The 16,946-nt window shown below is 42.2% G+C and overlaps 1 pseudogene; it reads right to left on the minus strand.

The window, feature by feature from the left end:
* Positions 1 to 14,128: 14,128 nt before the first annotated feature.
* On the minus strand, positions 14,129 to 16,174 carry LOC100581200 (annotated as a pseudogene).
* Positions 16,175 to 16,946: the final 772 nt, after the last annotated feature.

The following is a 16,946-nucleotide window of genomic DNA, read 5'->3' on the forward strand; positions in this document are numbered from 1 at the left end:
TTTTTTTTTTTCTTTCCATTTCCTTGGCAAGTTTTCCTCAATTCCTTTAATTTGAGCCTGTGTATGTCTTTGCACATAAGATGGGCCTCCTGAATAGAGCACGCAGATAGGTCTTGACTCCTTATCTAATTTGCCAGTCTGTGTCTTTTAATTGGAGAATTTAGCCCATTTACATTTAAGGTTGTATTGTTATGTATGAATTTGATCCTGTCATCAAGATGCTATTTGGTTATTTTGCACACTAGTTGGTGCTGTTTCTTCATAGTGTCATTGGTCTTTATATTTTGGTGTGTTTTTGCAGTGTCTGGTACCAGTTTTTCTTTTCTACATTTAGTGCTTCTTTCAGGAGTTCTTGCGGGGCAGGCCTGGTGGTGATGAAATCTCTCAGTATTTGCTTGTCTGGAAATGATTTTATTTCCCCTTCACTTATGAAGCCTAGTTTGGCTGGATATGAAATTCTGGGTTGAAAATTATTTTCTTTACGAATGTCAAATATTGGCCCTCACTCTCTTCTGGCTTGTAGGGTTTCTGTTGAGAGATCCGCTGTTACTCTGATGGGCTTTCCTTTGTAGGTGACCTGGTCTTTCCTTCTGGCTGCTCTTAACATTTTTTCCCTCATTTCAACCTTGGAGAATCTGATGATTATGTGTCTTGAGGTTGATCTTCTCATGGAGTATCTTAATGGTGTTCTCTGTATTTCCTGAATTTGCATGTTGGCCTGTCTTGCTAAGTTGGGGAAGTTCTCCTGGATAATATCGTGAAGTGTGTTTTCCATCTTGTTTCCATTCTCTCCATCTCTTTCAATCAATTGTTGGTTTGGTCTGTTTACATAGTCCCATATTTCTCGGAGGCTTTGCTCATTCCTTTAGATTCTTTTTTCTCTATTCTTGTCTGCATGTCTTATTTCAGTGAGGTCGTCTTCAAACTCTGATACCCTTTGTTCTGCTTGGTTGATTTGGTTAATACTTATGTATGCTTCACGAAGTTCTCGTGCTGTGTTTTTCAGCTCCATTAGGTCATTTATGTTCCTCTTTAAACTGGTTATTCTGGTTAGCAATTCCTCTAACCTTTTATCAAGGTTCTTAGCTTCTTTGCCTTGTGTTAGACCATGTGCCTTTAGCTCAGCATAGATTTTTATTAACCATCTTCTAAAGCCTACTTCTGCTAATTCATCCATCTCCTCCTATGTCCAGTTCTGCCCCTTTAATGGAGAGATGTTGTGATCATTTGGAGGAAAGAGGCACTCTGGCCTTTTGGGTTTTCAGCATTTTTTCATTGATTCTTTCTCATCTTCGCGAGTTTGTCTAGTTTCGGTCTTTGAGACTGCTGACTCTTGGATGGAGTTTTTGTGAGGGCCTTTTGTTGTTGTTGATGCTGTTGTTGTCATTTTCCGCTTGTTTGCTTTTCTTTCAATAGTCAGGCCTCTCTTCTGTGGGGCTGCTGCAGTTTGCTGGGGGTTCACTTCAGGCCCTATTCATCTGATTCACTCCTGTGTCTGGAGATGTCACTCAAGAAGGCTAGAGAACAGCAAAGATGGGTGACTCCTCCTTCTTCTGGGACCTCTGACTTCGAGGGGCACCAATCTGATGCCAGTAGGATCGCTCCTGTATAGGGTGTCTGACAACCCCTGTTGGAGGGTCTCACCCTCTTGGGTGGCATAGGGAGCAGGACCCATTTAACAAAGCACTTTGATTGCAATCCTAGTCTCTGACAAAACAGACTTTAAACCAACAAAGATCAAAAAGACAAACAAGGGCACTACATAATGGTAAAGGAATCAATTCAACAAAAAGAGCTAACTATCCTAAATGTAGATGCACCCAATAGAGGAGCACCAAGATTCATAAGACAAGTTCTTAGAGACCTACAAAGAGACTCAGACTCTCTCACAATAATAGTGGGAGAATTTCTAACCCTCTAAGTGCACCATGAATTCTCTTTTGTAGCTTTTAGAGAAATAGAAATGAATGATATATTTGCGTTTTACCAAAGTAATTTTATAGTTTGGAAAATGGAAATTTAAAAATATAAATGTGGCCAGGCATGGTGGCTCATGCCTGTAATCCCAGTTCTTTGGGAGGCTGAGGCGGGTGGATCGCTTGAGTTCAGGAGTTTGAGACCAGCCCAACCAACATGGTGAAACCCCATCTCTACTAAAAATACAAAAATTAGCCTGGGTGTGATATCATATGCCTGTAGTCCCAGCTACTTGGGAGGCTGAGGCAGGAGAATCACTTGAACCCTAGAGGTGGAGGTTGCAGTGAGCTGAGATAGTACCATTATACTACAGCCTGGGTAACTGAGTGAGACTCTGTCTCAAAAAAAAAAATAAAATAATAAGAAAAAAATGTAAAAGTTTCTTTACGCATAGTAGGTTGTTATTATTAATTATGGTCAATCACATTTTATACTTATGAAATCCTGAAAAACAAGCTTTAAAAATCACACATTGTTATTTTTAAGTGTAATTATTTGCAGTCTTATTTCAATGCTCTGAACTTGTTAAGATTTGAAAATGAGATTTTCCCACTGGATTCTCAAATCTGAGCAGTTTCAGCTCCAAAGGGATTTTTCTAAATTCATATCATAGTTACCTTTACTGGTTTTATAGGAAATGAACCATTAGTATGTTACTTAAATAAGAAGAAAAAAATCCTACTTTATTTTTTCCTGTGCAGAATGCACAATTCAAATGGTGGAAAGAAAATGCATTCTGTAAGCCAGCATGTGTGTTTCAGGCAATTTGCACAATGTACAATGGTCTGAGCCACATACCTGGGCAGTACCACCCAGGGAAAATGATTAGTTGGAATTAGTAGAATTTGGGCTTCAACTCAGTTTATTGGCAACTCCTGTGCTGTCATTAATCCCCAGGGTGCATCTGCCTTTCATGGTAGTGCTTACTCCTGGGTAGTAATTGCTAAATGTAGTGCACTGAACAAAGTATGGCCACTACTTCCAATTATACCAGGAAAGATGGTGTAACCGTTGGGTTTCTAATGTTACCACGGCAAAGTCATCTTTGCTTATTTGTCAAGACATTTTATATAAGCTTTTTAAGGAGAAAAAAACGAATTCTGAATTTCCAGTTTGAGATGCTTGGACGATACCACCTAACTTTGACTACAGTGAACATAATCATTATGCTTGTTTCAGTATTAGAAGTGTTGCAAATGGAGCAGAGATGCATACTAAAGTAAAATCAATATGCTCCAGAAACAAAAAAGCACAAGCCGGTCATATAATTATTTTTATAAAACCTACTGGCTCTTTTCAAGATTGCTGAATTAATTAGTGAATAATAAATGTCACTTTTTAAAGGAAAGTCAGCCCACAATTTATTGTTCAAAGGTATTATTAAAAATTGTTTCAGAAAATTGACTATGTTCTTGCCTTGCAAGACACTAATGAAATTAAAAAAAAAATTAAAACAAACTTTTCAAACACTAAAAGTTTCCCAACTTCAGCCTTGGCCCTTAAAACTAGAAGGTATTTTTCTCACATGAGCACTTTAATTTTGCACATAGCTGACTTTGTGGAACCTGAGTGGTGAAGAAGTATTAAATCCTCCACTTTGTATCTTGATGTTTTCTTGGAGCAGCATTTGTGACTGAACTATTTGCCCTTGAAATCAATAAAATTTAGAGTGAATGAAAAATAATCCTGGAGTCTTCCTTATAATGATTTTTAAGATCAAAATCATCTTGCGTTCACTGGCAATCATGTAAGCTGTCCTGTAACATCAACTCTTCATTTTAACACTGAGGCTGGGGAGGGTAGAGGGTCAAACTGGGGGGAAAGATAACTGGTTGCTATTTGGTGTCAGCAGTGATAACTCACATCCATCCAGCAAGGACATCGGAAGGCAATGGGATCTAAAGAGGATGGTGCAGCTGCAGTAATGACAGTTTCCCTTTAGAATGTAATTTGAATGAATAAGAGTTCCTTTCTGATGATCCAGGGTTTCAGAATTATATGAAGAACACCTGCTATGTTACAAAAACATGCTTTTTTCTTGTTCAGCTTCAGTGTTAAGTTTAGCTTTTCAGAAATAGTTCAACATTATATCAAGGACTGATTCTAACTGACAGTATCCAAGTAGTTGGAAGGCACGCTACAAGACAAAGCTGTATTGTCAATAGGTGGACAATGTTTGCATGTGTCCTTAGCAGTGTAGATGTGTCCTAATAAATGAGCAAAGTAGATTGATTCTACCATAGACCAGCAGTGCTATTTTGAATTAATTCTCATTAAGAATGAAGTCCTTTTGGATGTGAGGAATTAGCCCTTCCGGGATTAGGTGAGAAATGCTTTTTTTTTTTTTAATATGTTGAGGTCTTATAATATTTCTGATCAGGTACACAGCTGTAAAGTCTGATTCTGGGAAGCTTTATAATCACATTTCCAGCAGTCCTTTGATGTACCCTGAGCTGAAACCACACCACTACATTTTCATGAGAACTTGCTGCTATTTGCCTCGTTATAAGCATTTTGTCACATTCTCTCCTGTTTAAATAATCCAACTTAAAAAGAAATACCTTGAAGGGACATGAGTCACCGTTTTCATACAATTCTTGTTTTAAATCTTCCAGTAAATTAGTAGTTATTTCCCATAAATATGACACAGTTATTCTCATGTTTACCTTTTTGGTGTTATGATCATATTTAAACGGAGACAGTGAGAGAGAAGGCTCATCTCGCTCTCTGTCAAAGGTCAGTTGCAAAAGAAGGAGTGTCATTTGGAGATACTTTATATTGGAATAATTGATACCCAAAAGTTAAGTTTTTACAGTCAAAGATGTCTGGGTGCCCAGTAGGGTGATGTGAGGGGTTTTCCTGGGCACAGGACTTTCAATGCTAAAACTGTGAAGGCCCAGACCAAAAAATACTGTTAGTCAATCAAGTGATTAGTTGAACAATGGAGCAGTAAGGAGAAAGCGAGGCAAGCCTGGTAGGAAGAGGAAGCGTTTCCTGTTTGAAAATAAAGTACACAGAATACAATACCAGAAGTGATGTGAAGACGAAAAACGAGTGCCCTTAGAAAGTGGAGTCTGTGGGATTCTGTGTTAAGTTCCAAAGAGAAGTGACTTTTCTGAAGAAAGCCTGTTTTTAGGTTTCCTGAATTTTTGGTGTGTCTTTGTTTTTGTTTCATTTTTCTAGTAATTTTTTATGATCCATTTTAAAATTTGATTTTATTTAAAAATTTTTCAATTGACAAGTAAAAAATATATGTTTATAGGAGACAATATGTTTTGAAATATGGATACATCATGGAATAGCTAAATCAAGCTATTTAACATATGCATCACCTAAAGTACTTATCATTTTTGTGTGTGTTGAGAACACTTAAAATCTACTGTCTTAGTAATTTTCAAGTATACCATATACAGATGCTCTTCAACTTATGATGGGGTTAGATTCAGATAAACCCCTCATAAACTGAATATATAAGGTGGAAATGCATTTAATATACCTAACCTACCAAACATCATAGCTTAGCCTAGCTTACCTTAAACATGCTGAGAACACTTATACAGTAGCCTATAGCTGGGCTAAATCATCTATCACAAAGCCTATTTTATCATATAGAGTATTTCATGTAATCTTTGTTTTTATGAGTTCTACTTTTTTGCGCTCCACATGTAAATGAGATCACACCATATTTGTCTTTCTGTGCCTGGCTTATTTCACTTAATATAATGTCCTCTAGGTTCATCTGTGTTTTTGCAAGTAATAGAACTTCCTTTTTTAAGGCTGAATAGTATTCCACTGTGTACATGTACCACATTTTTAATGCATTTATTCATTGGTAGACACTCAGTTTGAGTCCTTATCTTGGCTATTGTGAATAATGCTGCAACAATAGCATGAGAGTGCAGACATTTCTTCAACATACAGATTTCATTTCTTTCAGATATATATCCAGCAGTGGGATTGCTGAGTCATGTGGTAGTTCTATTTTTAAAGGACCCACCATGCTGTTTTCCATAATAGCTATAGTAATTTACATTTCCACCAACAGTGTGCAAAGCTTCCCTTTTCTGCACATCCTCCCAACACTTACCTTACATCTTTTTTGATGATTGATGATGCTGAGCACTTTTCATGTATCTCTTGAGAAATGTCTATTTAGGTCAAGTTTCCCTGAATTTCAATGAGTAAGTTAAAGCTCCACAGCTAAGTGGTTTGTCTCATCTACTCACTCATTAATTCTTTCAAAAATCTTTATTGAGTACCTCTTCCACGCCAGGCACTGTCAATGGAAATAGAGAACAAAAGAGTGTTCCTCCTCTTGTGAGATTTACATTCAAAACAAGGTCCCTTGCCCTTACTGACCACTTGCCTCATGCCAAATGCTTTACCTGTGTTCCCATTCATTCCTCACGACTAATTCCTGAAACCTGTTGCTAGCCCCACTTTCTAGACAGGGAATTGGAGGCTTGGAGAGACAAAGTAGCTTGCTGAAGGCAGAAGGTGGGATTTAAGCCACTGTGAGTCTGAAACAAAAGCTCCCATGCATGACACTGCGCCACACTGACAGAGGGAGAGTTCTCCCATCCTTGAGTAAAAGCCCTGGATTCAAGAAACACCTGAGTCATGGGGCATTCACCTCGTGCAAGGTACATTTCTTTTTTTCTGAGACAGAGTGTCACTCTGTCACCCAGGCTGGGTGCAGTGGCGGAATCTTGGCTCACTGCAACCTCTGCCTTCTGGGTTGAAGTGATTTTCCTGCCTCGGTCTTCCAAGTAGCTGGGATTACAGGTGTCTGCCACCATACCCAGTTAATTTTTGTATTTTGGTAGAGACAAGTTTTCGCCTTGTTGACCAGGCTGGTCTCAAACTCCTAACCTCAAGTGATCTGCCTACCTTGGCCTCCCAAAGAGCTGGGATTACAGGCCTGAGTCACCACACCCAGCTGAGCCAGGCACATTTCTAACAGCCTTCACCTAGAGTCCTCTTATTTGAGGTTCACATCAGCTAGGAGAAAATGCTGAGCTATCTGAAAGGGACCTTTCTCTCTAAGATCTGAGAAGCTCTCTGTTACCAATGATCCTTACACTATGGAGAGAGGCCTCAGGGTCGGGGAAGGAGTGTTAGACTAAAAGGGAAGATAAGTGAGAGGGAGGAATAAACTAAGGTTGAGGGGAGTGGTCACAGATGAAGTTCTTCAAGGCTGTTTTGCTGATCCCCACTGGAGACTACCATGTAGCCTGTTTCTGCTTTTCTTTGTGAGGGCCAATAAGTTAAATATCTTAAATGTTAATATGAACAGAGGGACAGCATGTAGCACAGTGGTTGGTCTCACAGACCCTGGACTGCCAGTTCTGCATCCTAGCTCTCCCACTCTTGGCCGTGAGGTATTGGGCCCATGACTAACCTCTCTGAGCTTCAGTGATCTCATCTATCAAATGATAATGATAAAAGTAGCATATTTTTAAAGCTTATTAAGAGGAATTAATTAGGTAATAGACATAAGCACTAAAAATGGCAATAAGCATTGTGCCTGGAGCACAGGAAGTATCTTATTAGCTATAATTATTCAAGTCTGAAGTGTATTGATCTTATATGTAAGGCCAATATTGCTTTCATTTAAATTAATCTTAATTGTGTACTTTATAATTTGCTGTTTTTTCTTTACTTCCCCCTTTCCTGCTCATCACTCAAGCTTCCTACTTGAGCTGAGCAGGATTAGCCCCTTGGCTTAGCATGTGTCGTATTCCATTTGGGCTGCTATAACAAAAATACCATAAACTAGGTGGCTTACAAACAACAGAAATTTATTACTCACAGTTTCAAAGGCTGGGAAGTCCAAGATCAAGACACTGGCAGATTTGGTGTCTGGTGAGGGCCTGCTTACTGGTTCATAAATGTCACCTTTTTGATGTGTGCTCACATAGTGGAGAGGGCAAGGGGGCTCTCTGGGGTCTTCTTTAAGAGAGCACTAATCCTATTCATGAGGGTTCTGCCCTTATGACCTAATCACCTCTCAGAGCCCACTTCCTAATACCATCACCTTGGGGATTAGTTTTCAACATGTGTATCTTAGAGGCACACAAATATTTAGTTTATAGTAGTATGCAAAACTGGACAATGTTGTCTATTTGGGGATGCATGACTCAGGGTGGCTGACTTTCCCAAAAGCTGTTTGAATCCATGAGCCAGCCAGGCCAATACCCATGAGAGAGTCTGCTGCCATTATAAAAGCAGCAAAAGTTTAGGTTAACCACCCTTCAGTCTCTTCCTGCAAAATCCATGCATATAGGCACGTGTGCTTGCACACACACACACACTCCAATATTAGGAAACATCTCTTATTTTACAGAGCAGTGATTTTCAGCTCTGGATACCCATTAGAATCATGTGGGGAGTTGTAATAGAATTTCAGTTGAATGAATGAATCTATGAAACCAGAATTTTCTGAGTGTCAGGGTAGGTCTCTGTACTTTTTTAAAGATCTCTAGGTGATTCTGATGTGCAGTCAAGGTTGAGACCCACTGCTCTAAAGCAAATCCACTCCCCTTGTCCCTTCCTCCTACCCACCTCCCTGGCACAAGGAGAGTTTCACCTCCTGAGTATAACAGAACATTTTTGGAATTCACCTATTGTATTATTTAAGATATTATGGATGGCAAATAACAGAAATCCCGGTAGAAACAGGATCACCTGGAAACTTGCTGGAAATACGAATCTTCAGGCCCTGTCCCAGACAACTGAAGCTGAAACTGGGAATGGCGGAGGACAGGAAATTGCCTGAATAAATTGTCTGGGTAACGCCAGCGTACACTGAAGTTTGGTGTAGACCAGTAGGGACCCATCCCTAGCAATGAAGTTGGGATCACTTTCAGTTGAACCTTACCCGAGCTACACAATGCAGGAGTGGGGGGCAAAGGTGGATGTTAGGGAGGTGGGCACAATATCCTCTATGCGTGTATTTTGCTGAAGTAACATTGGATGCTTAGATCCTAGTGCTCAAAGGAGCAGCCAAAGAAGGAGCCCTGAGGAAAGTTTTAGGATAGTGTTAAGGTACAGTTTGCACTGGAGACGTCCAGTTAGCTATATGCAAGAGGCCTGTTTCTTATTTGGGAGGCCACATTCGGGACTTTTGTGAATATGGAAAGTTTGTGGATCTTTTTGAATAAGAAACCAGGCTCAAAATAAAATCTTATGTAACTCCCCAAATCTCCAAACTAGTTTCCTTCCTTTGAGAGATTCATCTCCATAAAATATTTTACTAAATAGAAACTGATCAGATCTGCATGTGGTGGTGTGAGAAAGAGGCTGCCATAAAATACTCTATAGTCTTCTTAATATGTGGATATTCATAAATCTAGAAACTTACTGAATGACTCCCACACCCCCATTTCCATATTTGAATATCCTCTGCCTTGGACTTTTTGACCCAGCATCATGCAGTTCTCGGCAACTGTCTGACAATGTCATTCTATCTGCCCTAGGATAGGTGGGACTAGTTGGACAAAGGGCAACAGTATTAATTATGCTTTATCTCAACATTTTGCATTAAAATTAACCACATTTGATCATCTCTTTAACTCCTCATTGATGTTTGGAATTTTCTTCACTTTTCATCTGTTTCCTAGAATCTTTGGAAAATAAAACAATACCTAAAACCCATATAACCATATAAAATTTAGTAGAGGGTAAAATATGTTTTTTTAAGCATATCTGAAGAAGATAGTAATTGTGTTAATAATTTTCAAAAACTCATTATTTATTAATCAAATGACAAACACCTTAACAGGCATATGAACATCTGACAGTTTGAAGCTTCAAAAGGAAATCACTTAAGAGGAAATTGTACCCATCCTTCTCCCTCAGTAATAATTGAAAAGTATTAGGAAATAAATGTTTATCTAGCAGACAAGTTAAGCAAGAGTTTGTAATTTTTTGTTCCAATAGATAAATGAAAATTTTCAGGGCGTCGACACGTTCTGAACACCCTTGCCTTCTGAGGACCTCGGAACTGGAGGATAATTGTTATTTTAGTGTATGATATTCGGTGAGGTACAAACAGGGAATGGATTTATGTTTCTCTTCACCATTGTTGTCAGCCATTCTCTATCAACTCTTTCTCTTGTCTCTTGCCTTAGTGAAGTCTCAGAAAGAACTCATAGCTTTTTGTAACATTTGGTTACTTAAAAGACAGATTCTGTATCAAAAAAAAAAAAAAAGAAAGAAAGAAAGAAAGAAAAAGAAAAAAAAAAAGTCCAAGTCAGTCATGTCTAGTTTAAGATTTCAAACTGCTTCTGGCTTAATTCCCTACTCCTAGAACCAGACTCCTTCCCATTCTGCCTCCAAAGCCATGTCTCCGGGCTGGGTGCCCCCTTTCCTCTCACTGCCGGGTCTCCTCTCCTGGCAGCCTGCCCTCCTGGCTGGGAAAAGGGCCTGTGACAGGCACAGTGTCCGTGGAGCCCAAGGAGACAAGCGTACATCCTTGATGCACGGGCTGGGGGTTGCCACACACTCTATTCTCTGCCCGGTGGGTGAATCAGCATGTGGGCTGCATGAGGCTGCCCCAGGCTGACCTCATCCCAGGGAATGGGAACCCAGCCTCTTGTCTCGGCACATCTAGTGTTTGGCTTGGTTTTCTTGGAGACTCCCTCTCTCCCTTTCTTTTAGTGAGGAATCCCTCAAAGAGAGAGGAAATGATTGGATGGTGAGTCTTTGCCCTGGAGGAAGTGATACTCTTTTCTTCCTTCCCTGCCCTATATGGGAGGGGCTGAGGTGGCAGTGGCAAGGGTAGGAGGGTAGGCAGGCCAGCTTCCTGGTAAATCCTGGAGGCCCACCACAGACCACCGGCATTAGGGGGTACCAGCCCAGGGGCAGAAGTCTGCTCTGGCCAGGGGGTAGAGAATGAGGGTGGACTGGATCCTGTCCTTGGCGTGGCTAGACTGCGTGCATGCGTATTCTGGCGAGAGAAACAGCCTCGTTAGACCAGTGCCTGACGTCACTTGTTCTGCTGTGTCAGCATGGCACAGGAGCCTATATCCCCTTGATACATTTCTCATGAATCACAATAGCTAACATTTCCGGAGTGCTTTTTATATGCCAGATTCTGTGACAGAAGTTCAGGGTGCACAGCACAGAAAGACATGTCCCTTTTCTCACGTTGAGGACAACTAGAAGTGTGTATATCCAGTCACAATGAGCCAGGGAGATCCAATCAAGATGAGGCACATGTTGAGATTTTCTGGGCTTTCTACACACTATCCCATTGCATCCTCAGGTCCACGCTAGGAGATGAGGGAATTGGATTATCCAATTTTTATCTGAGAAACCTGAAGCTTAGGTGTGTGCATAACTTGCCCAAGATCACACAGGTGGACAACGGCAGAGCCCAGATTCAGTCCCTAGCCACTGGCGTTGACGTTAACCACTATCCTTTATGTGGCACTAAGTCTTTCCCAGCCTAGCAGATATGGATCTCCACAGAAAAGTGGGGATGCTCAGAGCTCACAGCCCTCAGCATAACTGCTGTAATTATGCTGGTTTTCATAGTTAGGTCTTTAAAAAAAATAGAGTGGACAGAATGGCTGCTATGGTTAGCTTCTACCCTGCATCTCTATGGAGCAGGCTGTCTTCTTTGTATGGGACATACAGATCTAGACAACTTCGGAATGATCATTGTCATCCCAAACAAAGTGAGATGAGTGATGATTTTTCTGACTGGTCTAATTGCAGCTCACAGACGAACCTAGTAGCCACTTAAATAGGCAGTCTAGGGAACTGGGCATAGCTGAAGGCACTAACAGAATTTGTGGAGAGAGCATCTCAATGACTCCGCTTTCCTTCAAGCAATTGCTGGTTAGATTGTGGAGTAAAGACTTCAAAGGTCAAAACACAAGCATGTGAGCAGAATACGAAACTGTCCCAGCTGCCTGAGGAGCTGTGATTGTCCCAAAAGTGACCAGAGAAAGTGCCCATGCCTGAGGGTGATTCCACAGCAATGCTCTGGCAAACTGCAGAGGACTCCAGTGAGCTACATGGAAATGCTTTACGAGGCGGGCAGATCACGAGGTCAGGAGATCGAGACCATCCTGGCTAACATGGTGAAACCCCGTTTCTACTAAAAAAATACAAAAAATTAGCTGGGCGAGGTGGCGGGCGCTTGTAATCCCAGCTACACTGGAGGCTGAGGCAGGAGAATGGCATGAACCCCAGGGGGTGGAGCCTGCAGTGAGCCGAGATCGTGCCACTGCACTCCAGCCTGGGCGACAGTGAGACTCCATCTCAAAAAAAAAAAAAAAAAAAAAAAAAAAAAAAGTGGTTTCAGGAGGCAAGAATTTCAAATCACAGATGCACTTATCTAGTACTGTGCTATTATCAATAACTACAAATAACTACAATTAAAGCTCAAGAAAATGGAACTTGAGAGGTCACATTTTGCAGAATAGTTTTTTGTTTTGTTCAAATTTAGCCCAACTTGCCACTTCATTTTCTTAAAGCTTCTGAACATGTCTTTCAACTAAAACAATTAAACATTTTGAAGGCAAGATTGTCTAGAAAGCAGAGACTAGTAGGGGAAAGGAGAGTTTTCTGTTTGTCTGTACACAATCCTTTTCCTTGCCTGATGTATCAAGGAGGGAAGTCTGCATTTATAAGGAGGCTGGAACTCACAAACATCAGGTGATTTGAGTGGAAGGTTAATATATGAATGCCTTGTTCCCCAGCACACCCTCTGTTCTGAGGTTAAGACAGAATGTACAAGCCACTTCTTGTTGCTAGAGATAGAGATCATTAGGGCCAAGATCATTTGAGACTTTACTTCTGTGTTATTAGTCCCCGTCTCCAAGCTGGGAGCCCTGTGGACAAGAGCCATGTATCATCTGGCACATGGTCAGATGACCTGACACTACTGGGCTGTCAGGTTTCAGACCCATGAAATTGGAGGCTGGGGTCCAATTTGTTGAGAGTTGCTGTCGCTGTGAGGATCCTTTGTGACTCTCCTGGACTGCTTTCCACCCTTGGTGAGAAGGCAAAGACTGCCAGTAATGAGTTGGCTCTGCTGTAGATTCCCAGGCGAGCTTCCTTGCATTCATCTTGGCTATGCTGATTTGATGCTAAAATGAGGCAAGGCACTGCCAGGGCCAAGGGTAGAGAAAGAACAGTACATTGGCTAAGGGCATGAGACATGGGCACAACACCTGAAGCCAGAGAAGGGGTGAATGAGAGTCACAAAGGGTATGAGACTGATATATATTTTTTTAATTTTTTTTTATTTTTTACATCAAGTAGCTGGTTTATATTTAGATTATCTCAAGGTGGCGGGGGGAACAACCATGCGTAGGGATTCATAGAAAAATAAACAATCAGCTGAAGAGGTCTAAGAAAATGCTGGCCGGGCATGGTGGCTCACGCTTGTAATGCTAGCACTTTGGGAGACCGAGGCGGGCGGATCACGAGGTCAGGAGATCGAGACCATGGTGAAGCCCTGTCTCTACTAAAAAATACAAAAAATTAGCCGGGCGTGGTGGCGGGCGCCTGTAGCCCCAGCTACTCGGAGAGGCTGAGGCAGGAGAATGGCGTGAACCCGGGAGGCGGAGCTTGCAGTGAGCCGAGATTGCGCCACTGCACTCCAGCCTGGGCAACAGAGCGAGACTCCATCTCAAAAAAAAAAAAAAAAAAAAAGAAAAAGAAAATGCTGACTTTTAAAATTTCACTTATTTTCCTTGAAGTTTTCTACCCTTCCCATCGATGATAAACCAAGATCATGTAGTGGAAAATTTCAAACCAGGGTTAAATTCTAAAGTAAAGCTTCAATTCAAGCCCTTGCCCCAAGAGAATTAATTTTCCTGATTTCTCTTTCTCTCACATCTAAAGAGAACATTTTAGGCAGTTAAATTTCAGAACTTCAAGGTTTCATCCGGGTTACCTTTATGTACTCGTCTTTAGGGAACCACAATTCTACCTATCATACATTTCCTAGGGGAAGTACTTATCACCAAAGGGCTAGGCAAGGCCACATACATGTCCCTTAATTAGGAGTACAGAGCTAAAAATCTGGTGTCTGATTATTAAATGTGCACAATAATTGGGTGTAATCGGCATTTTAAAAATTCAGTAATGCCCATTATAAATACCTTATCTGGACAGACTCAGTAACAAAAATGACTGGTTAAAATAAAAAGAACCACCTGTTTAATAACATATAAATATCTTGATAAGAATGAATCAGTGTGACCTGGGAGAGTTTAGAAATTCTTGAGTTAGTTACAACAACATAGCGATAGGTTTTTCAAGGTACTTTCTAAACTCAGCAAGCCACTGGGCTGCAACTGCTCCATCCACCACCCGGTGATCACAACTGAGTGTAACAGACATCATGCTAGCCACATCAAATCCTTTTTCATTATCTGCAGGGACCAATTTATCCTCTGAAGCACCAATTGCCAAAATACATGCTTGAGGTGGGTTAATAATAGCAGAGAAATTCTTCATTCCAAACATTCCTAAATTGGAGATCGTAAAGGTGCCACCCTGGAATTCATGTGGCTGTAGTTTACCCTCTCTTGCTTTGGTTGCCAAAGAAACAACATCATTAGCAATGGTTTCCAGTCCTTTTATCTGTGCATTAAACACAATAGGTGTGATGAGTCCTGCGGGAGTACTGACCACAACACTGACATCAACAACATGATTTTGTCTTATAACTGTGTCCATCCAAGAAGAATTTGCTTTGGGGAATTTTTAAACATGCCAAAGCTGAAGCTTTTATGATGAAGTCATTGACAGAAATTTTGCTTCTCCCTTCTGAAATCTTAAGTTCTTTCTGTACCAACAAAACTTCTCCCATATTTACATCGATAGAAAGGTAATAATGAGGTATGGTTTGCTTTGATTGCATTAATCGCTGTGCAATAACCCGACAAATGTTGCTGATTGGGATATCTGTGAAGACACCTGTAGGAACTGGTGCCATTCCAGGACCTGTGGGAGGCACAAGAGCTGCTGGAGCAGGAGCAGCTTTACTAGGCACAAAAGAGTCGATATCCTTCTTGGTGATTCTACTATCTGGTCCTGTCGCTTTTACTTGTGTAAGATCAGTGCCTTTCTCTACTGCCAACTTCTTTGCAAGACAGGGCTAACAAACACCCTTCCCTTTGGTCCAGCAGGAGTAGCGCTGGGCAGGGTGCTGAAGGTGTAGGAGCTAAAGGCTGGGGAGTTGGAGGAACAGCGGCCACAGGTGGTGGGGTAGGTGGTGGTGCTTGTGGTTTTAAATCTGTTACTTCGGTTGGCCCATAGTCAGCAAATGCTGATATATCTGCCTCTTTTTCTACAATGATACAGAGTGGGGTTCCTAGAGGGACATCTCTTGTGCCTTCAGGGACCAGGATTTTTGCCAGATAACCTTCTTCCTGTACTTCAAAACCTATAGTGGCTTTGTCAGTCTCTATCTCTGCCAATAAGTCTCCTTCACTTAGCTTCTCACCCACTTTCTTTTCCCATCTCTGAACTGTGCCCATGGTCATGGTGGGAGAGAGGGCAAGAAGAAGTACCTGCATGTGAGGGGGATATGAGCTACCAGGAGCCTGAGCAGAAGGTGTAGGTGGCGAAGCAGTGGCAGCAGGGGTTGGTGTTGGGGCCGCTTGCGGGGTAGGTGCTGCCGAGGAATCCAATGTATGATTTTTAAAGGCCTCAATATCCTCAGGCTTGCCAACTGTGATACAGATGATCGCTCCGATGGGAACATCCCTGGTACCTTCAGCAACAAGTATCTTTGCCATATAACACTCCTCCAGCTCTCAAATCCAACAGTGGCTCTATCAGTTTCAACCTCTGCAATTAGGTCACCTTCATTGATTTTGTCCCCCTCTTTTTTTTCCCAACGGGCTATGGTGCCTGCCTGCATTGTGGGGGAAAGAGAAGGCAATGGAATCTTCTGATGCGGGGCAAGACTGTAACAGCGGCGGCCTGGCGACCCCAAAAGCTGCAGCAGTAAGCGGTTCCGCGGCGTGGCCCCAGAACTGGGGGTCCAGCCGCACAGTGCCCGGACCCCGCCATACCCTGTAGTCACGCTGTTGCGACGAGCCGGAGCCGGGCCAGATCGCGAGGTCACTTGTGGAATTCCGGGTGCCTCCTGCAAGGCCGTCCACTGAGCCTCGAGTCCCGCCCATGGGGCTACATTCTCGGCCCGTCGCGCACAGACGTGCCACATAGTGCCACCAACCCCCCACACCCCAAAACCAACGCCGTCTCCGGAGTGACCTCTCCAAGAGCCGAGACCGATATTTACACAGTGGCTCAGAGAGGCAGTAGATGTGGTGACAGCGCCAATTAAAGATGAATGTGTTCAGCTCGTACATCATGGGGTCTGGAGTGAAACTTACCTGCTAGATGTTAATTTGCAGTGGCAGCAAGCCCTGAAAAGGACTCCTTCCAAGATGAAGCCTGCAGTGGGGCCTTCTGACATTCCTGAGACAGTCTGCTGCTCGCTTGCTCAGACGTCCCTCTGGGACCCAGAAGTCTAACGAAAAACAGAGCTCTGGAGTTGAGAGTAAAATTTTACAAAAGCAGCAGCAGCAGCGGCAGCGGCAGCGGCAGCAGCACTGTTCCTGGGTGGGCAGCCTTTTTCTTTTTGTGAAATCCCATCTCTCCCCACCGTGCTCAACACCTGCTAGGCTCTTTAATAGCTCCCCAGGGCCTAGATTCAGCAGGCCTTCATTTACACAAACAAGAAGGATTACAGGTTTCTAAATGGAAAAGACTGTAGAGATCATGGAGTTCACCGACCTCATTTTACAAATGAGGAAATGGTGGTCAAGAGAGCTGAGTCGCTTCCCTAGGTCATAGAGCTGGCGCAGGGAATTAGCTCCAATGGAAGAGCCGCACTTGGGATGCGAGAGGTCAGGGAGCCAACACCTGCACCTCTGACTGCCTACAATGCTGGTGGATGGCAGAATAGAGTGCAATTCATTAATGAACAAAGT

The sequence above is a fragment of the Nomascus leucogenys genome, chromosome 16, assembly GCF_006542625.1.
Source record: "Nomascus leucogenys isolate Asia chromosome 16, Asia_NLE_v1, whole genome shotgun sequence".
NCBI lineage: Eukaryota > Metazoa > Chordata > Mammalia > Primates > Hylobatidae > Nomascus > Nomascus leucogenys.